Source organism: Camelus dromedarius, chromosome 9, assembly GCF_036321535.1.
Source record: "Camelus dromedarius isolate mCamDro1 chromosome 9, mCamDro1.pat, whole genome shotgun sequence".
Taxonomy (NCBI): domain Eukaryota; kingdom Metazoa; phylum Chordata; class Mammalia; order Artiodactyla; family Camelidae; genus Camelus; species Camelus dromedarius.
In genome coordinates, this window is record NC_087444.1 from 16,594,345 (window position 1) to 16,617,186 (window position 22,842).

Below are 22,842 nucleotides of genomic sequence, written 5' to 3' on the forward strand. Positions count from 1 at the left end.
CATTTTTCTCCCTAACACGTTAGAAAAGTCACTCTGTGAGTAACATTAAGAAAAAGTGTGAATGGGAGCTGGAGGAAAGACCAGGTATCAGTATCTCCATCCAGGAGCTTCCTCCCCTGTGGCCCAGGATCCTGGCAGAGAGGTCAGGGTGACCTTGGGAAGAAAAGATAAGTCATTAAATTGAGGCAGAAACCCACGACAGTGGTGCTTGTGGACCACATGCGCTTTCACCTGAATGAGAAGTAGATCAGGAAATACCTGTCCTTGGCTTGGGCAGGAGGTAGCAGCAGAGATCCAAATCCTTAATGGCCCCAAGTAGCCCTCTCTGATAGGGACCACCAGGACTACCCCTGCCCCAGCTTTTGTCACAATTCCAAATTGTGTGCTAATGGTTTTACTAGAGGTTCTTTTGGCACTTCAAGCCCAAAAGGTCTCAACTGATCTCATTATCAGTTCTTCCCATCCCACCCCTACCTACCAAAATCTCCATTTCCTCCTAATTTCCTAAACCTGTTACTGTCCTGGACTCATCTTTACCCCTTCCCTTTTCATATCTAGTCAGATAGCAAATCTAATTTAATCTACCAATAAAATGCATCTCACATTCATCCTTTTCTGTCCACTCCCACTGCCATTGCCTTTGCTTAGGCCATGATCCCTTTGCTGGATTTCTACAAAGGCCTGTTGGCCTCTACAATAGCTGTTAACACCTGAGCTCTTCCACGTGGCTCTCAGAATTCTGATTATTTCCCTCCCCACCTTAAAAGCCTACAAAGGCTGCTGATTGCATGCACTATAAAATCCTGACTCTTTATTCTCTAATAGCTATGATTTTTAAGTATGCTCTCATACGTAAGGTTCCTTCTATTTTGACCACAATTTACATTTCCAGTCTTATTGCTCATGTTTAATTCACACAGATTTCTTTATTCAATCCCAAATATTCCTTCTGCATTGCCAATTTTATATTGTCCCTTAGCCCTGAAAACCTTGTCTGCAAAATGAACGCATCCCTCAGATGCCACCTCTGCCATTTGGGCTTCCTTCCCTGCCCCCACCTCGGGGATCTCTCCCATCTCAGGACCGTCCAGCACAGGATGTCTCTGCTGAGACACTGACGTCTTGCTTCTTGAATTGTAATTATTTATGTACCTATACTATCAACCCAGTGCTAGTCTGCAAGTATATCTAGGGGAAAGACTGAACCTTATTATATTAGCTCCACCCCACCCCCCCAATTTTAATACAGGGCCTTGCTCATGGAAGAATGAAGCACTGGATGAGGTGACAGAAGAGTAGACTCCTGGGGCTTGAAGGAGGCTGTCCCACCTTGGATTGAGATTCTCTCCAGTGAGGTCTCCAGTGTCACCCACCCAGAAAATACTCTCAGTTGGTTTTCTCCCCCATACTTCCCCCAAAGAGCAACAAATGAATTTGAATCAAGAAATGGGAAGGATTGAGTAAAACAAGGATATCTTCCTGGAGTAGATAAGATTTGGGAATAATTTGGGGAGGAAAGCAAGGTGAGATTTCAGTTGGGGTCGAGGAAGAAGGTATTCAAGGAAAGAGGTAGCGGATGAACAAATACAGATGGCAGAGGGAGTGGTGTGGTTGTGATGGTGGACAGGGAGCGGTTTCTCTTGGCTGGAGCAGAATCGCTATGAGAGTGAGGAGAAATGAGGATGTTGAGATGAGAGTGGAGGGGATTCACGCATGGACCCTAAAGTCCAGGAAAGCAAATCAGAGACTTCCTTCTCCAGGGCCCATTCCTCAGCTTAGCCTCAGGTACCCACTGGTTCAGAGAATTTTGATGTCATGGTTAAGAGCATGAGAATGACCGGATTATGATCGTAGCTCTACCACTTCCTAGTTTATGTGGCACTGCAGGAGTAATTTAATCTTTCTGTGTCTCAGTTTCCTCATCTTTAAAATAGGGAGAAGAATATTACCTCCTTTATAGGGTTATTAATAGGATTAAATGAATAAAGCACTTAGAACAGTGCCTGAGCTATATAAGTGAATTATTTTATTATTCCTGGGGAGATCCCAAAACCAGGGTTCAATACTTAGCATCATAAAATTTATCAAAATATACTTGTACCCCAATGTTCATAGCAGCAATATTTACAGTAGGTAAGACACAGAAGCACCCTAAATGTCCATCAAAAGATTACTGGATAAAGAAGTGTGGTGTATATATATACAATGGAATACTACTCAGCCATAAAAAAGAATGAAATAATGCCATTTGCAGTAACACGGATGGACCTGGAGATCATCATACTAAGTGAAATAAGCCAGAAAGAGAGAAAGAGAAAGAAAGATAGCATATGATATCACTTACATGTGGAATCTAAAAAAAAAAAAAAAGACACAAATGAACTTCTTCACAAAACAGAGACAGACTCACAGACATAGAAAACAAACTTATGGTTCCCAGGGGGAAAAGGGGATAGGGAAGGATAAATTAGGAGCTTGGGATTTGTAGATACTAACTACTATGTATAAAATACATAAAACAGATAAACAACAAGGTCCTACTGTACAGTACAGGGAACTATATTCAATATCTTGTAATGGCCTATAATGAAAAAGAATATGAAAGGAATATATATATATATATACACAAAAAAAACACTGAATCACTATGCTGTACACCAGAAACTAACACAACATTGTAAACTGATTATACTTCAATTTAAAAAATAAAATTCATCAAAACAGATCAGTCTCAGAACTCAGGGGACTTCCATCAGAAAAGAACTCTTAACATTCTTAACAAAGATGCACAGAACACCACTGGACCTGGGAGAAATGGCAAGGCCAGAGATGCCCTGAGAATTAAATAAACAGCTTGTGAGATTCCAAAGTCAAGTGTGGAGACCCACACTGGGTCCAGATCTGGGCAGGATACTCAGAGGCGGTACCTGGGCCAAGGACTGGGAGGACATGACCAGATCCAGTGGGGACAGGGTCAGGCCAGGGCAAAGGAAGTAGGGCAGAGCTGCACTCCCCCACCGCCCCCACCGCCACGAGGGCTGGGGACGGTGCTCAGCCTGAGCCTCATTAGCAAGAGGAAGCCAAACCTCAGAGCCAACACATCCTTGTGCTGTCTCAGAAATGCTCTGAGAAAGTGGGTAAACAGGAATTTGGGGAGGCTTTTTTGAAATCCCTGTGAACACATGCTTAGCCAAGAATATAAGTTGAGAGAAAGAAGCTGCCAACTTGTGAGAGGGGCTGAGTATTATGAAGACAGTATTACATCCCCCTCTGGGAAAGACGACTGACACAGCAAAGAAACATAATGAGCCGCAATATCCTGCCGCCTCTGCTGCTCCTTTGCAGGGATTGGGACGCGAATCTCCAGAGTGGGGGAGGCTATTTAATGTGGGTAAAAAGCAAGGTGGTTTGCAGTAAGTGTTTGTTAAGTTTTCCTTGGGCTTAAAAGGCCAGCAGGAGCCTTTCTTTGCAAAACAAGAAAGAAGGAAAAAACAAAGCCTGTGTATGGAGATCCTGCAAACTTTCCCTTTTCATTAATTCTTCAGAAACTAGCAGAAAGGAGCCCCAGTGCTGACAGGATGCCCCAGCTCTTCCAAGCGGCCCTGAAAGGGCCCAGCTAGACCGTCTGCAAGGCACAGATCTCCAGGCAGAGGAAACACCAGCCAAGTGGAGGAGACAGCTCTCTCCCCCATACAGAGCTCGGAAAGAGCTATCCTTTTCTACTCACCAGGGAGCGAAGAGGAAGTAGGGATAAAACTTCTCTAGATGATTTGAGGGTGAGGTGGGGTGGGAATCAACATTATTTAAGTGCCTCCCCCTGCCAAACACTGAGCTAGACACAATGTATAAATTCTCTCTTAACAATGCCAAAATAAGATTCTAACCCTAGCCAAATTGATACATAATTAATTGGGGAATGAGGGAGGGAAGGAAGGAAGGAAGAAAGGAAGAGGGAGGGAGGGAAGGAAAAAAGAAAGTAAAAGAAAAGTCTTAGAGCCAAGCAGCATTCAAATCCCAGTACCAGGAATTCATTTCCCCCTCATGTAAAACAAGATTGTCGTCAGGTGAACGAGAATACCACGTGAAACTTCCTAGCTCAGAGCCTGGTACATAATTGGTGTTCAGTCAGTGTTTGTTCATTTATTAATTTGCCTAAAAGGTAGAGTTGTGGTTGTGCGAAGAGAATGGGGTATAGAATCTGCAGACCTGAATCCAAGTTGGATTTTGCCATTTTCAGACTGAATGACGTGGTGTTAAATCACTCAGCTCTCTGGCCTTCAAACACCTCCTTCTTGTGACTGACAAAAACAATTTACCAAATAGGATTATTGTGAAGGTGAAATGAAATGCTATCTGTAAAATGCTTAGCACAGTGCCCAACCCTTTCCAAACTCTGGAAGCAGCAGTTATTAGCCCCCGGCTGCTTGGTGCAAGGGCTTTTGGGGTTGAGGTTGGAAAGGCGCAGAGAGAGGTTAGCATCCTGAGCGTTTAAACAGGAACATGTATGGATTCCAAAGATTTTAGCCTGATCTTGGATGTTGTTCCTGCATGCAAACATTTAACCTCTAACCAGCATGGTGGTTTTAAAAGGGAAAGCCCATCATCTTATTGAGCTTCTGGTATGAAAGATGAGGGCCAGTGCTCGGGCAGAATGGAAACTGCCGGACATCTACCCGGAAGGATGCTGATCCTCCCAGCTCAGGAGGACAAAGTGTTTGGGGGCTCTGGGAAATCTGTTTCTACTTACGGTCCTGTCACACCCAACTTGGAAAATACTGTTGACCCACCATTTGCTGCAAAGAGGAGTAAGTTGCACCCCCAGACCACACAACAAATTGTCTTGCTGGAAAAAAGGCAGCTGAACAGTCTGCTGCAGACGGTGATGTCATGGAGGGAGCACTTAGGGGCAAGAGGAGGAGGAGGGAGGAAGGAGGAGGCAGCTGCCTTTACTGCTGGGTCCACAGAAACCTGCCCTGGAAGGTACTTCTCTCCTGATGCCTACCCTCCCTGCACTTGGCAGGCTGGGGAGCTGGAATGCTCTGAGCTTTTGCAGACTCATCTTTCATCTCCAATGACAGCTCATTAAGGAGTAGATGCTGCCTCTCCCCTGCCAGGTCTTGGGGAAGGTTGAGGTCGATCAAGGCTCCTGAGGCCAGGAAGAGGGAGGGGCCTGTGGCTTGGCCACTATGGAGAGGGGACAACGCAGTCAACTGGGCATGAGAAGAGCAGCGAGGGGCATGAAGTCAGCCCTGCAGGAACAACCCTCTGTCTGGAGGTAACATAAACATGGTCAGCTCAGGGCTTCCTTGGTTCGTAGGGACTGAACTAAAGTTCATTAATGTTTGCTCTCAGGCCCTTTGATTGGGATGGTCTTGTGTTTTGGAAAACATCCCATGAAACCATGGCTGGTGGCCAGTTTACCTTCCAATGCTTATTTGAGTTCTGGAAGGAGCTGGCTTGGGAAAGCCAAATGAAATTTTAACTCTCCCAAGGAATGGCCATTGAGGGGCTGACTGGGAGTTGATTACCTTCAGCACAGCTAAGAGAAAATCCAGAGTTCCTGCCTCCGCTCCTTTATCCAACCAAATATGTTCGATTTGGGAATGTCGGTGGCCCCATCTGAGCCTTGTTTTCTGCATCTGTAAAATGGAGAAAATTCTCATCACACGATGCTTTTTCTTCTTTTGCTTTTTCTTTTTATAGTATCTGTGGGAGATGATGAATGCTAGCTAAACTTATTGCGGTAATCATTTTGCATAACGTGTAAATCAAACCATTAGGCTTACACAGTGATGTATGTCAATTATATTTCAATAAGACTGGGGGAAAAAGTGGAGAAAATAATGCCACTCACTTAACTGACATTAACAGATATTTACTGATCAATAAAACTGTGTGCCAGGAATCATGTTAATTAAATCGTTAATTTTGAGATGAATAAGACATGGTCTCTACCATCGAGGAACTCACAGTCCAATCTACCTACCTGTATCAGACTCTCTTACGTGCCACTTCAGATCACCCTGGCCTCACCCAATGTACCTTCATCTCATGTACCACTGAAGCTTCCAGGTTTCTCTGAGCTCCACCTGACTTTCCGTAGCCACAGCCTAACAGTGCCTTGGCTTGTGCCCCAGCTGCACAACTCTTGCCTCCTAAATTAGGGCTTTCCTGTTGACATCATGGCATGGAATATCTCAGGACCCAGCTTGGTACACACACACATGCCACCCAGAAATCCAGGGGAGTTAGTGCGTAGGGAGCAAAATCTTGACCACTAGGAGAGGGAGCCCATGAGTAAATTCTTCCCCAGTTCTCTCTGGATGAATGTTGCTAAGATGTTACTTACGTGGCTTCTCTCACACTATGCTGTGAAGTCAAGTAATCAGTCACACTTTATAGCAGCCAGTTGATAACATACCCTCGAAGTAACTCTCCCCTTCCCTGCGCCACCCATCTTGATCTCATTACTCCCTGGGATTACACTTGCTAACAAAGTAACAGCATATAAACCCTTGTCTCTACTTTTCATTTTCAGTTTCTGTTTTCTTAACTCAAGTTAAGACAGTTGGTAACAGGAGTAAAAAGCTGCCCCTAGAAAGTAGACTCTCAGGATGGGATTTTAGAAGTGGATTACTCAGAGTCTGATGGCAGTAAGGATCCCACTGCTAAGAGCGATCAGGGTGGAGATAACCTGGACCACACAGTGAAATAAAAATACTAAACCTTCACTTCATGTTTGGAGATGAAGTGCAGGATGAGGTATTGACATTTGTGAGGGCTGTGGTACTGGAAAAGTAGAGAAGCACTGATAATTATATGGAGTGAGCTGGCTTTTGTTAACTGCAATGGAAACCTTGACTAAAGAAAATGATAGGGCGGGGAAGCTGCCAGCTCAAAGCACCACGTGAAAGCCAGAGGCCTTTCATGGCAGCTGTAAGGAGACTTTCATTGCCTAAAGCTTCAGGATACACAATGCTGAACCAAGCCCAGGGTGTAATTGTAAAGGTGCTATACCTGCCAATAAGCATACATGCCCAGCTTCCACTCTCCTACATTAGACTCAGGGCTCAGGTAGGAAAAAAGAGAGACTGTAAAACCTGCACTGGGGGCGTCTGAGTGGGTAGGTCTGAGAATCTCGAACCCTCAGATTCCTCAGAACCCTGCAAGCTGGCAAAAGTAGTTCCTTCTCCCTTGCCAGGGGAGAAGAGCCTCTTCTTGCCTGGGGAGCTCGTAACAACTTTACTTGAGGCAGATGCTTTGCAAAATGATGACTGTTCTCTTCCAAATCCTCTGCTATCCCTCAGAGCCCCCAGGAAAAGAACCAGGATCAGATCTCAGCACAGCTTGAGCAGTGAAGCACAGTCACATGGCCTACAGTAAATCAGGTGGAGATTTTGGAACTTCCTTGGTGTGATTTTGAAGAAAGGATCACAAGGGATCAAGAAAGCAGGAATGTTTAATAAAGGATGCCCTTTATAAGACTTAAGAACCCACCTGAGCATGTCCTCCAGGACGGCCTAGACAACAACCTCTTCACGAAAGCATTAAGGAACACTTGGGTGAGGGGGGCAGTAGCATCTCTGAGAAGCTTAGCAGTGGTTTTTCCCTGTAAACTAAAATTGCTGTTGGGAGAGGCTGCCATGGAACTGAGATTCCTAGCAGCAATGAATTTGATAGGATAGAGGGGTGGTAAAAGTTAAGTGGCTGCATTTAACCATTAGAGGCTTGGTGGACATAATTACTGTATTGGGCAGCAAGGCCAGAGTAGAAATCAGATTGCTTTGGATGTTAGGAATCTATGACAGTGGTGGTGATATGCTGGCAGGTGTTTAACAACCAGCTCTCTGAAGGAAAACAAAGACCTTATTTGTAGCATTTGCCAGGTTCCATGGTGGAAATAGTCCCATCGTGGCCATTTTCAAGCTACCCATCTGACTTCACTGACCATCAAGTTGAGAAGAGACATGTACATTCCGTTCTTGTGAACTGATATGAACTGGCTTCAGCACACCACTGGGAAGTGGCTAATATATCATGATGCTCCTAGAGTCTTTGAGAGTGTTTCTCAACTTGCGTATAAAAAAAATGTTCAAGAGCTGGTGAGCAGAAGGCTGTCATTCAGCCATCAAAGTGGAGAGTCATGGTCTCTATTTACTTTCTTGATCTAAGGCAGCACACAGACACAGAGCCCACTGATTGAAGATAGGACTGGGTGTCCTTGAGTGAGAACCATGCAATGCCACTGTAAGTACACGTGGTAAATATTCCTCTGATTCCCAACAGGGACACATGGCCCTTTGCTAGAGCATATCCACACTAGGGAAAAGCAAATACCCTGACCTTTCAAGAACTGCTGTAAATGGATTCTGACATTGACCCATGGGACATGAAAGGCCATCACAGTCCTAAAGGTAGAGAGTTCATGGAAGCCAGGTGATACACAGAATCCTGGCCTTAGTCCTAGTCTGCAGACCCATTCTATGGTTGTATCCCTGGTCTCCAAGAGTATAATTGGGGTAGAGGTACTTAGCAGCTGGCTGAGTCCTCACAATTGCTCTCTGACCTATGAAATAAGGGTCATTAATGGAAGTCATGGCCAAGTAAAAGCCTTTGAAATAGACTGACTCCCTACCTTCTGCACTGACCAAAACAGTAATCAGACACATAGACCAGAAGAAACTGCAGAGCGTAGTGCCACCATCAATGGTTTAAAAGATGCAAGAGTGATGGTCTCATCAGACCTTCATTTAGTTTACCTGAGTGGAGTTTTGTCCCTATAAAACACAGATGAATGTAGGCATTTGATGGTCGACAACCTTAAGTAAATAGTAACTCCAATCAGAGTTGCTGTCCTGGGTGTGATCTCTCTGTTGAGGCAGACTCACGCAGCCTTTGGTATGAGCTATTGAGCTGGCTAATACATAGTTCTCAATCCCCATCAAAAAGAGGATAAAAGCAGTTATCTGTTTATGATAGAGACAGCAATTGTCTTTCTTCAGGGCTATGTTAACTCTCCATCACAATATAGTCCACGGAGATTTTGATCACCCTAAAATTTCACAAAACATTATTATGGTACACTCTTAATAACATCTTACAACTGGACTCAGTGAGCAGGAAGAGGCAACTATTCTAGATGCCCCCAAGACACGTGCATGCTAAAAGATGAGAGAGAAGCCACAGGAAGACTCAAGGGCCTGATATATTGGTAAAGTTTCACAAGTCCAGTGGTTTGGGGCATACCAGAACATTCTCTCTAAGGTAAAGGTCAAGTTGCTACACTTTGTACTTCTTACCATTGAAGAAAGCCAGTGCTGATAGACTTCTTTGGATTTGAGGATAGAATATACCACACTAGAGAATAATGCTCTGACCAAAATTTTGGATGACTCAGAAAGCTGTCAGTTTCAAATAGGGCCAAGAACAAGAGAGCTCTGTACCAGCCCCAGAGGCAGAATAACCTACTGCCATTGGGGATGTATGACTCAGCAGATCCAGTGGTGTTCAGGATATCCATGGTGGACAAGGTTGCAATTGGCAAGCTTCAACAGGAAAATTAAAGTCCAGAACTGAAAAAAAGGCCACACCTTCTGCAGCAGAGAACTACTTTTCATTTGAAAAACAGCTCCTGGTATGCTACTGGATCCTAGCAGAAACTAAATGCCTGACCTTGGATTATAAAGTGATTATGTGACCTGAGCTACCCATCATGAGCTGAAAATTATCATATCCACCAAGCCATAAGGTCAAGAGAACACAGTAACAATCAACTGTCTAATAGAAATCATATTTTTAGAATCAAGCAAGCTCAAAAAGACCAAATAAATCACCTGGATACGTGGCCCAGAGTTCCATACCATTTACCTCTAGTGCACAGATGTCTCTTCCTCCTCTCAAACCTATGGCCTCATGGGGGTTTCCCTATGACAACTGATGGAGGAGCAAAAAATGTCATCCAGGTTCACAGATGACTCAACACAGTATATTGATGCTAATAGGAAATGAACTGCTGTCACAATACAGCCCCATTCAGGGATGGCCCTAAGTGTGATGGAGAACAGAAATTGTCCTAGAGGACACACCTGGGAGCAGTACACTTGTTCATCCATTTGGATGGAGGGAGAAGTGGCCTGAAGTGTGTGTGTATATATATACACACACACAGAATTTTTGGTATTGGTAATTTACTTGGCTGGTTAGTCAAGCATTGAAAAGGAGAAAGTTTGGAAAATTAGAGGATGAAGTCTTAAGGAATGGGAACAAAGCATGCAGATCTTCCTGTTTGAGTTAATGCTCACCAGAGTATTCACCACAGAGAAGGCTCTGAACAATCAGGTAAATGGGTGTCACATCTTGTGATTGTTATCAAGCTTTTCTACAGCCATTCCAGTGTTGGCACAATGATCCCACTAACAAAGTGAACATGGTAACAGGGATAGAGGTTATACACAGGACCAACAGTATGAGCTGTCACTCACCAAGGCTGGTCTACACACTGCCAATGCACTAATCCTTTGATATAATACTATTACTCAAACAGATTGGTCAAGCACATGGTAGTGGGTCAATTACACTGGACCCTTTCCACCCTGGAGGAGACAAGAACCATTATTATTGATCAGTTCCTTCTGAATAGCAGCACTGAGAGCTTATACATGTCTAACTTACCAACATGGTATCCCATATGACATTGCTAAGACCAAAGGACTTATTTTACAACAAAAGAGGTGTGGCAATGAACATGTGACCATTAGTTTTATTGTTTTTATCAGGTACCCTGTCAATCAAATCTGCTGACCTAGTAGATTGAGGGAATAATCGGTTAAAGACTCATCTTAAGTCCCAGTTTAGGAATAATACTTATAAATTCAGAACATTCTCCTTTAGAATGTAGTATATGTTGAGCCAAAGACCATTATATGTTGCTGGGATCCAACAGCTACAATACATGGACTCAGGAGCCAAGAGATGGAAGTGGGACTGGCCCTCTCACCCTCACTCTCACTGACTCCACCCTGCAACTTTAGCTTCTACTAGGTAGGAGAACTTATTTATCAAGAGACAGTGGGGTAAGCTTCCACTCAAGGACACAGTAAGGACTACACTGAACTTGAAACTGTGACTGTCGCCTGCTCTTTGGGGTCCTCATGCCATAGACCAGCCACCAAATTCCTGAACTTGTAAGGGTAATCAAAATTTCTTACTGTGAGACTCCAGAGTTGCTTCTAAATAATGAGAATAGGAGGAGGGAGGGGGCAGGGGGAATATGTTGGGGAGCTAAGAAACTTTACTAGGAAATCTCTAGTGCTTCTGTGACAAGTTATGATGGTAAATGGGCAGCTGAAGCAACTATACCTCTACAAGAGCTCAGACTTCTTGTGGATGAAAGTCTGGGTCACTCCACCAGACAAGCAATCCAGACTAACTGAAGTGTTGACCAAGTTTAAGGGAAATCTAGCTAGAATAGATGATGGAGGAAATCATGAGTATCAATCATACTCTGGTTTGGAATCAGAACTAGCAAAAGGGACTCTAGCTTGTTTCATTAACCCTCCTGCTTTCACTCTTTTGCTCCTGGCCACCACCTTAAAAAAGACTCTCAGGTTATTTGGACTTGTACCTCAATTCTCAGGAGAGAATTAAGGTAATTTTGTTCTCATAAAAATGGAGGCTCCATATTATAAAATAGGATCCAGATATAATCAGGAGCACAAGAAGATCTGAGCAGTGAATGGGGTGGACTGTATCAGACCCCTCTTTTGTACCACTTCTGTCCCTTGTTTCAGTCATCACTATGTTAACTAGCTCTGCATGGGATTTTACCAACTCTAAGTGGATATAGTCATACGATATCTCACCTTCCTATACTGAGCTTTCTTGTTGTCCCCAAGGCTTAGCATGCTGCAAGGTCTGCTGGGCACCCACATATTTGACACCAAAAGGGGGGTGGAATTAATGCTCTAAAGGGCAAATCTTTGACTAGTTAGAGAAAGGAGTCAGTGGATACATTTTTTCCCCTGTTTCCTCCCAGATTGACTATCCTTAGATGTAATTTACATAGCTTCTCAGAGAGCTATGCCATGAAATCAAACCGTCAGTCACATGTAACAGCTGCCAGCCCCATCCTGCATCCATATATTGGTGCTCTCTCTTTCCCTGGTTATCTCCCATCTTCTCTCATTCCTGCTCCCTGGGCTTGATGCCCTAATAAGTGGGTGCTGCAAGAGCTTTCATCTCAGGCTCTGCTTTCAGGGAAACCCAGATGAAGACACTATTTGACAAAACTTCTCTGAAGATTAAATTCTGAAAAATAACAACAATCAAAGTGCTTTGCAAGCACATTATGTACCAGCACATTATGTAAATATTAGCTTATAGTTACTGGGTCTATTTCAAGTTTATATTATAGTTAAGGTGGAGTGGAAAATCCATAGGCTGTAGAGCAGGAAAACATATACTCCCTTGTCTCCACTTCCAGTCCATTTCTTTGAGTCCTAGTCATCCTAATTTATAGAATATTTGTCACTCTACCTACTGTCTTTAAATTTCAAGGGTCACCTTCTCCAGGAAGGTTCCCGGATTGATCCAGCTCCTTTTCCAACCAAATGGTGATCATCACCACCACAAACAAACACAATCTGACACTACAGTTTTATGGAGACCCTTGTTGACTATGACTTAGTCTTGTGTATTACATGTGAGTTCCCTGAGAGTAGAATCTGTGACTCTTGGGTGGGTTAAACATTAACTAATTAATTAATCTGGACTCTGCAACAGATTCTCCCCTAGGATGGCAGATTTTTCTAACATAGTGGGGCTGATTTGTGCAAACTCTTGTACAAGGGACCTGAGTCCCTCTCTGACCTACAACCTAAGTATGATCACAGGGAGTCAGTGCAGCGTGGGGAACAGTACTGGAAAGACCGGGACTTGTGGTTAAAAAGATTTCCAATCGGGTCCTGGATCTGCCACTTAAATGCTAGATGATTCTGTGCCCAGACAGTTTGTTTATAAAATGGGCATGCATCTATTCAAAAGCATCGCCCAAGAATTGTTATTGTGCACACATAGGAGGCATACTGAAAACTGATTTTTAAACTAAAACTGAAAAAGTTTCATGCACCTGTTAACTGGAGTTATCATTGTTCTTCATGTAGACCCTGGAGACAAAAAAAAAAAAAAAAAGAATGGGCCTCTTTTACTTGAAGAATTTGTTTTGCAAGTCACAGAGCACAACGAGGACCTTTTCTGACATTTGACTTTACGACCAAGAGATTTTCTCTAAACAGCTGGGATCAGGAGAAGTAAGAGGAATGTAGCAAACAGAGCTTTGGTCTAATATTTCATTTTAACCAAAAATAACTTATATTTGTAAAGCATGTTAGCATTTACAAAGTACATTTACAAAGTGCATCTCATTATTTCCTCACCGGTCTGGGAAGCAAGTATAGCTTTCCCCACTTTACAGATAAAGAAATTGAGGTTAAGAGAGTTTAGACAGCTGGTCTGAGGTCTCACAGTATGAGACTGGTGGGTATGGAACTCATTCAGCACCCCTGAGTCCTGAGAACATGCTTTTCCCCTTAAGACATACTAAGCTAAACTTGATCCACTCTGTGGCATTTTTTGTGAGGTTTTTTTGGGTTTTTTTTTGGCATCCTTTATCCAGTTTCAGATCTGATATACTCCTGACCCTTTGGAGAAACCAGTCAGCATGAGAGGGAAAAGGAATATTCAAGGTCTTCCTAAGATCCTAGTGCAGAACTTGGGTGCTGCTCAACACCTTTGAGAAAATAACAACAAAGACCCACACATTTCATGTCTGTCTCATTGCCTATTGAAGCTAAAATTATGGTCCTGTCCTTTTGGAAGAACCACCAACCCAAGAAAATCAGCCAAAGTTCAAAGCCTCCAAACATCTCACAGACTGTTCGTTGGTCAGGGAGTGAGGTGACTACACCCAACTCCATCCTGGTCACCGGGACGCTTGCTCAGGTACAAAGATCTTCATCTACATGCACGAGACTTTCTGCCAATGCTTCCCTCTTTGGGATCTGGCTGTATCTCAAGGTTGCAGGAGAAATGAGTGGGTCCTATTTAAAAATGATTTCTCAGGAAAAGGAAGAAAAGAGGCAGCATACGGTAAATGGAGTCAAATTCCTTTAGCATGGCTCTTTGGAGGGAGATGGTAATTCACCAAATGCAGGACAATCTTTGCAGCTGGCTGGGGCGGTGGGACACCGTGGAGTAATTGAGACTGAATTACAGAGACTTCGATTATGTGATTGGGTTTTCTGTAAAGCCACCTGGCTGACACAGGCCACTTGCAGTCTTCTCCCTGGGAGCCAGGGTAGTTCTCATCAGCTCAGGTTTGTAAATGACTCTTCCCTTTCATTAGCAGCCCCAGGATAGAATAGAATTGGTGGTGAGATTTTAATGAAGTGTTTAGAATCCTTCACTGAGGCCTCTGATAGTGCCGGAATACATTATCTCCCTTCTGTACACCAAAGGGAGGGCACCCAGGTCCTTTGGGGGTCATTCATCTATCACCCGACTGCCCTTCTTGTAGATCTTCTTAAAGATTTGTAACAGCAGAGGAAATGCTGTTTTCAGAGCTGTTTTCCTCCCCTCCTTCTATTGAGGGTCAAAGCTACAAAGCATAGGGCAAGGAGAAGGTTTTCTAGAATGTGACTTTAGAGTCAGAGCCCAGGACAAAGTGACAACAAAATAGTATCAAGAATGCCACCACTTGAAGGGTCAAAACTCCCCGACTAGCTGCTGCCTCCTCTGTCCTGCCTTGGTGCTCAGCGGGGCACTGCTGAAGATTTCCCGGCAGCAAGTAATTGAGTGAGTCACTGACCCTGAACCTCAGAAGCGAGAGCAGAGCTCTCATGAACATTGTGCTTCTGGCCAATGAGTTTTTTCCATCTATGGCTTTGCCTATTGTTCTTCAATTGTCCTCTTTTTCTGTTTTGTTTTGTTTTGTTTTAATAAATGATTATTTTGTTTATTGAGAGGCTATAATTAGCAGATGTCTAAAAACATGTATTTTACAAACTTTATCTCAATTAATCCTCAACAAACCACATAGGTAAATAGTGTTATTTCCATTTTACCAAAAAGGAAACTGAGAATATGGAGGTTAAGAAACTTGTCCAAGTTTATACAGATAGAAAGTGTAATAGAGCCAGAACTTGAGCATCTCCATAGAGTGCTCTTCCATGGCCGTATTAACTTCTCTGTGTCGAGGGTACTCTCTAAGCCCTGGCCCTGGTGGACACTCAACTTCTCAGGATCACTGCATACTAAATTTTAATTTCTGTAATACCTGTACAATAGGGTTTGTAATAGATATCATAGTACTATGATTATTCAAAGCGGGGGCTTTGGAGTTAGATATCTCAGGTTTGAAAATTATTTTTTCATTTGGTAGCATGACCTTGGACAAATCAGTTTTCTTCCCTGGACAATACTCTCCTCATCTGTAGAATGAAGATAATAATAATTTCTACCTCATAGGATTATTGTGAGGAATACGTTGTATAATACATATAAACACCATGCAATATCCCACACAGCAAAAGTATTTCATAAATGGCCATGGTGATAACAACGATGATGAGGAGGCAGGGGATGAACCATGGAAGAGCTAAGGAAAAACATATGAGGGAAAAGGAAAGAGGGATGTCTGGAGATGGTGCTTTTGTCTCCATCTCTAGAGGAGAGGTGATGGTGATTGCTTAGTATGTTAGTTAGGATTCTCCAAGAAACAGAACCAACAGAGAATGTGGGGTGGGGAGAGAGAGAGAGAAGGAGAGAGAGGGAATAAAAGAGGTATTTTGAGGAATTGGGTCATGTGGTTATGAAGGCTGGCAAGTCCAAAATCTGCAGGGTGGACCAGCAGGCTGGAGACCCAGGGAAGAGCTTGATGTTGCAGCTAGAGTCCAAAGGCAATCTGCCCTCTTCCTTGTGGAAGGTCAGGCTTTTTCCTCTTAAGACCTTCAACTGATTGAATGCCACTCACCCACGTTATGGAGGATAATCTGCTTTACTCTAACGTTTAAATGTTAATCTCATCTGAAAAGTGCCTTCACAAAAACATCTAAAGTAGTGTTTGACCAAATATCTGGGTTCCATAGCCTAACTAAGTTGACACATAAAATTGACCATTGCACCTAGCATTCATTTCCCAATTTAGATATATTTGTTGTCCAACCAGAGCCTCCAGCAAAGACCACAGTCTCTCCCATCTAAGCAGAGGTAAATAAATAATCCCGGAAACTTGGCCTCAGTGCGGCCAAGGGTAGAAAGAAGGAAGGAGATGGGGCACGGGCTGGCCCTTAATGGTACAGTGATTGGTATTTTCATGCTTCTTTCCCTGCATGCGATTCCTTCTCTCTCTGTAGCTTTTTAACAATGTCACCAAGCAAACAAATTAACCATGCAGGAGAAGGCCATGGGCAGCTGAATATTTAAGGGGAGCTGCTACAAATACTTTGGTCAACCAGCCCCTAAGTTATAAAAGAGAGACCAGCTCTCTCTACCCAACTCAGTCATCTCCATCTGCCCAAAAAAGAATGATCTAGGTTATATGTGTTGCAGTCTCCTGGAGAACATACAACAGTAACCTGGGGGATGGTATGAAGATACAAAGAAGTCTTGGCAGGCTGAATGACGGTCTGACTCTAATGCAGTAAATCGTAATGGAAATAAATGTACAATTTCTCATTTAGGTTCAAAACAAAACAACATACAATAAAACATCTACCAGGGAGGATTCAAAGAGAACTTCCAGTTTAAAATTGAACCTAACATTGACCAGTGAAGCCTTTATCAACTTCCCCACTAAAATACCCATGGAAACATGGATAAGGATAAAAATTCACAATGTTGGAAACAAAGATTGATGGATGACTCAGCGACAGAATCTGGAGGGAATCTCTGCTTTCTAAGAGGCAAGCAGAATTGGAATGTAAACCCCTTCCCAGGTTTAACCTCATCACATGGAGGTTTTGCCTCATTGTGGCAGAGCCTGCTGGTGTTCACCTCTTTTTCCTGGGTCCACATATTAGCTACATTTTACAGCCTTCCTTGCAGCTGGATGTAGCCACATGCCTGAGTTCTGGTCAATGGAATATGAGCAGAATAATATGGGCCACCTCCAGGACTGGCCCGTAAAAACCTCTCAAGCACAATCCTCCATGCTTTCTTTCTCCATCCTCTGATTGAATGGAGAGGGTTCCAAACATGTAGAAGTGGGTGGAGACACAAGATGGGAGGGTTCCAGGTCCCTCTATGAGTAGAACTAGCCTCTGACCCACTTCCCGACACCAACACACACTGAACTGGGATGTGACTGATAAACGATCATCTTATCAATAAACTGAGATTTTGAAATTGTTTGCTATAGAATATCGTCTACCCAGATACACTCACAAAGTGGAGAGGACCTAAAAAGTTTGGAAAACATGATGTATTTGTCATTCTCTGGTTCCTAACTGATACTATTAGGACCCACTTAAAAAAAAAAAGAGTTGTGGTAGCTGGAAGCAACAATAAGAAAAATCTTGGCTGCTATACATACTGCTAATTATAATTTTCCATCCAGTCATTCATTCACTAAATATTTATTATGTATATACTAGTGCCAGGCTGTGTGCTAAGTACTCTGAATACAGCAGTTAACAAAACAGACAAAGACTCTATCCTTGTAGAGCTGCCAGTCTAGTGGAACATGCCAAACACGAAACAAGTCATTACTAGTATGAATGAGTTCATGGAAAGAGACATTATAAAGCACCTTGCGGGGCAGGAAGTGGGGGTGTGTCTCACTTAGACTGTAAGAAAGTGAGTTCTAGTATGTCCATTAATACAGCACATCAGGACCAGAAACAGGAGCAGGAGAAGCTGCGTCACTGAGAATCAGACTGGAAGTCAGGTGCAGGGGTCTGTCCACTGACTTGCCCCAGTGCACAGAGAGGAGGCCGAGACGGTCCACACACCTTGCCTGTGGGAAAACACCAAGCCTGGGAGTCCCTGCTTTGCTCAAGGCGAGCAAAAGGCTCAAGAATATGGCTGATAGGGGGCCTAAGGGAAAAGAGGAGTGTCACCCAGAAGACACAGAGAGAGGTGTACTGGTGAGCACCTGCGGAGCTCTGAGGCCCAGCTGGGGGTTGCGGAGGGCAAAGGGAGAGTAGATCAAATTTTTTTCTATTAGAAATGTGGTAAAATTATCAAATGTACATCAAAGCATTTGTAAAAGAAAACTAGTGATTGTTGATCCTATTTCATCTGCAATCATATAAGACTTATGATCTTTTCATCAAGACAGAAAATTAAAACCACTACCATATCCAAATAATTTGTGCCACATCCAAACTTTAGTCATTCTACCTGTACACCTCCAAAAATGATATACTACAGGACACAGAAGAAAATTTCCAGAAATAATCTGATGGTTTTAATAGAATGCAAAAATACAGTACCTCCAAAAAACATGAACGAAAACTCAGTACACAATGAAATAAAAATAAAAGAATGTACTTAAAAGAGAGATCAATGATATATGGAAGAATTTGAAGGAAGGTAAAAGTGTGTATTAAAATAATTAGAGTCTACTTTGGAGGTAAGTAACAAGCTGGACCTTTTTTTTTTAATTGTAGAAAGGAGAATCAATAATTTGAAGGACACATTTGAGAAACACTCCTAGAATTTAGAGTCAGAAGGCAAAAAGGTAAAACTGAGAGAGGACTTAAAGAAGACTGTAAGCAGGTTTGCTGAAATGAATTGGGAAGGGGAACAAAAAAGAAATGTTTGAATTTTAGTCTTAAATATGGGACACCCAAAGATGATATTTCACTGTTGACTTTAAATATTCAGTGAGACACAAAAGTAAAAGTACAAAAAGCATAAAAATTAAAAGTACACTTTGGAAATGTAAGAGTATTCAATGTGGTACCTATGATTTTAAACACTGGAGATGATTTTTCAAAAGCAAAGGGAAATAAAGCCTAAGTGCCAAAGGATAGGGAAAAAAGTTATAAATAACCAAAGCATACACAGTGGATGTTTGTTTTTCCTGGCTGTTCTGCATCTGGCTGGACTCTGGCTCCAGGGATGGAAGCTGGAGGGATCAGAGCATCCTTTCCTTGGCATCTGGCCAGGTATGAATCTTGGGCTTGGCCTATCAGATGCTCCAAACTCTGGCTCTGAAAGTGAGGAGCGGCACAAAGTGCAGGTGCAGTCAGAGATTGTTTGGGGGTGGAAATAGTTCCATACGAAGGTGGCAGGAACAGAGATCCAGCTGCAGGGTTCTGGCATGACCCCGGAGCATGATCTCATGATCTCAGCTCTGTCTTGCCTTCCATAGTTCTTACTTATTCTCTAAGTCTGGTTCTCTATCTCCCCAGTCAGCCCACAATATGTACTTTTCCTGCTGCGTTAGATAGATTAGGTTTCTGTTGTGTACAGATAGGAACCCAGCTGCTATAGCATACAACAAAAAGATAGCAGTAAATTCAAAAAGATGTTATCACCACAAAAATAAATAGGTTTAAAAATCCCTTTCAAAAGACAAAAAACTCAAGTTTAAAATTTTTAAACTCAAGGGAAACACTTAGAATAAAACAGATCAGGAAGATAAAAAGTAAAAAGGTTGGTAGAGATACATCAAATAAATGCAAATTAAAAAAGCAAAGGTGGGATGTTAATACAAGTCAAAGTTGAATGCATAGCAGCACTATTTACAATAGCCAAGACACAGAAACAACCTAAATATCCATCAACAGATAAATGGATAAAGAAGATGTGGTATACAGACACAATGGAATATTACTCAGCCATAAAAAAGAATGAAATAATGCCATTTGCAGCAACATGGATGAGCCAGAGATTATCATACTGAGTGAAGTAAGCCAGACAAAGACAAATATCATATGGTATCACTTATACATAGAATCTTTAAAAAATGATACAAATTTTATTTAAAAACCAAAAACAGACTCATAGGCATAGAAAACAAACTATGGTTACCAAAGGGGAAAGGACAGGGAGGGATAGATTAGAGGTTGGGGATTAACAGACACATATTACTATACATAAAATAGATAAACTCCAAGGACCTATTGCATAGCACAGGGAACTATATTTGATTTCTTGTAATAACATATAACAGAAAAGAATCTGAAAAGAAAATATATATTTATATGTGTATGTATAACCAAATCACTTTGCTGTACACCAGAAACTAATATTGTAAATCAACTACACTTCAATTTAAAATGTTTTTTAAAGGATTTAAAAAAGGATTCACAGGTTAAGTTTATATTTTTACTTTTAGCCACACAAATTATTTTATGAGAATAAATTAATACAAAAATTAAAGCAATACAAAAATATATGGAATAAAATGTGAACATTCTTCCTTCAGTTCTCTTACTCCCTTCTTGAAAGGTAAGTTCTGTTAATTACGAGGTGTGTACATTACTAGCTCTTTATCCATGTCTAGACTCACATAATCACAAGACATGACTGGGGGTTTGTTATGCCATAGTTTGGCAGTTGAGGTGCATCTCTGAGATCTGGTGACAGTCTCCAGCCACAGCACCTTCAGGCTCCTGCCTTGTTTCAGCCAAGGTCATGCTCTTCCTGGGCAGCAGCCAGTCCATCCCTGAGCACAGAGGGAACCCTGGGGCCTGGCCATTTCTGCCATGTGGGACTCCTCTAGGAGAACTGTCTGCACCAAATATTTCCGTTGTGCTGGAAACTTCCTCAGAGCTGCACCACAGCCTCAGGCTCTTCCTAGACCATCTCCCTTCCTTCCTCCTCCTCTTTCACAGGGTCACATCTGCATCACGGTGTGAAGGCTTTTCCTGCCTACTCCAGACCTCCCTTCACTGTCTTTCACGAGCATACTTCTGATTAATCTCCTGCACTTTTAACCCATTTTGGCATCCAAATGACACAGTTGGTTCCAAAAGTGGTCCAAGAAAACAGGGGCTGGAGATGGGGCTTTGAGACTGGATCTCTTACTGCTCAGAGGGAAAGGAAGACCCTATTGGGTGATATGTGGGGCCATGGCTAGTCCCTGGCACCAGGTAGGGGCTCCATTGTTAAAGGGGAGGAGAACATCCTGGCACTTAAAGGGTGCAGGGGACCAAGGCATCCAAGGTCACTGGGACTGGCAGCTTATTACCAGGTTGCACTAATGTTCTACAGAGGCACACTGAGCCCCTAAGGGTTAATAGTTAAAAACTCAGTTGAGAGCCAGGGGTTTCTTTGGTAGAGGCCATTATCTCTTGCTGTGGGAGAATGGATATAACTCAGGATCTCATAGTTAGGGTCATGCAGTTTCAAAGACCATTTGATGGCTCAGCCAAGGCAGTTCTGTTGTGCTAAGGTTAGGGCCCTTGCTGGGAAAACCTGGGACCCTGAGAAAGGGGGTGGTGCCTTTACATGGACCCCTCAGAGGACTGTCTCTGCAAACCCTGTTGAGCCTGCAGAGTGGCCTGCCTTCCCTATTCAGAGACGGGACTTCCCCTTCATGGGAAGGTACTGCAGAGGCCTCTCTCATACAAAGCCACAAGGCCACCCTTCAAGAGCTGTCCCTACTTCCTCCTGGTTGCCATTGTGATAACTAGGTGTAAATCTCAGCATCCAGCTGGGGAAAGCTGGGCCTGAGAAGGGAGGAAAGAGATTGTACTCCAAAGGAGCTGTGAGAATTAGCTAATCTGTTCAGGCAAGAGCCAAGGAAGTACCCACAGGATGGAATGTTTAAGACGCATGCTCAAAGGGACTGGACAGACAAGGGTTCATTGACTTTGGGGCACTTTCTCAGGAAATAAAAGTTAACACCCTCTAGTAAGGACTGCACGGGACAGGAAAAACTATCTTCTATGGTGACTCTTAGAAGCTTAGGAAAAAATGAAGTCCCACACTGAGCAAAGTTGAAATGTATAAACTGCTAGGGTGGATGGAGGCAGAGATAAAGGCTAAGGGAAATGAGGCCAGAAGACTCACTTAAGGATTACGTGACCTGGGAGGGCTCAGGCCATCAGGAGTGTTCTGGGGAGAGTGCTGCCTGTATCACTGTTAAGTTCAGTTGTGGCTCCTCTCTGCCGGCCAGGGCTAACGGTAGGAGAGGCAGTCAGAGCGCTTGGCTGATTAGCAGTAAGGGAGATGCCCTCCAAGTACCCTCATGGCAAGCAATAGAAGTCAGGTGACAGCGTTTAACCACCAGAAGCCAGAAAGTTGCAATTACTATAATGACTGGCACAGTCAGGGTGACAGCCAAGGGATCTGACCCACAGAGAGTTATAGGGATGGTAAAAGAACTCGGTGCTTCTAGGGGCAACGCAGATGGGCAGCCAACAAGGGCTCTGCTCAATATATGCAATCAAAAGAAAGTAAGAATGTATTATCAGGAGGAGGAGGTCAGCTGCTGCAAGTTGATCCTTTGCAGCAGCAATTTTCAGATCTGGAAATTCTCTGATGATGTGGCTGGGGCCCCAGGATGAAGGGACCTGCAACAACACGGGAAATATATGCGATAAAGACTCCTTCAGTCCTTCCCCCAGAGGGGCCTAGAGACATTTACTTGAGTATCTGCACCCTGGAAAAAGGTAAATACCCAAACATTTCAAGGACGTTGGACACAAGTTAACAATGACACCCTGACCTGTACAGATGGGCCCTGAATTACGATGAATTACGATGATTCCACTGACAATTTTTTGACTTTACAACAGTGCAAAAGCAATGCACATTCAGTAGAAATCTTAGTTCAAAATTTGAATTTGGATCTTTTCCCAAGCTAGCGATATGTGGTACGATATTCTCTTG

At 43.0% G+C, this 22,842-nt stretch overlaps 1 long non-coding RNA gene across 1 annotated transcript in view; it reads right to left on the minus strand.

Annotated features, from left to right (window-relative positions):
* LOC135322160 (uncharacterized) overlaps positions 1 to 22,842 on the minus strand; it is an 84,857-nt gene that overhangs the window by 22,156 nt on the left and 39,859 nt on the right. Inside the window, exon 2 of the long non-coding RNA XR_010382526.1 lies at positions 5,529 to 5,639. This is a non-coding gene — a long non-coding RNA (uncharacterized LOC135322160). The remainder of the gene's footprint in view (positions 1 to 5,528; positions 5,640 to 22,842) is intronic.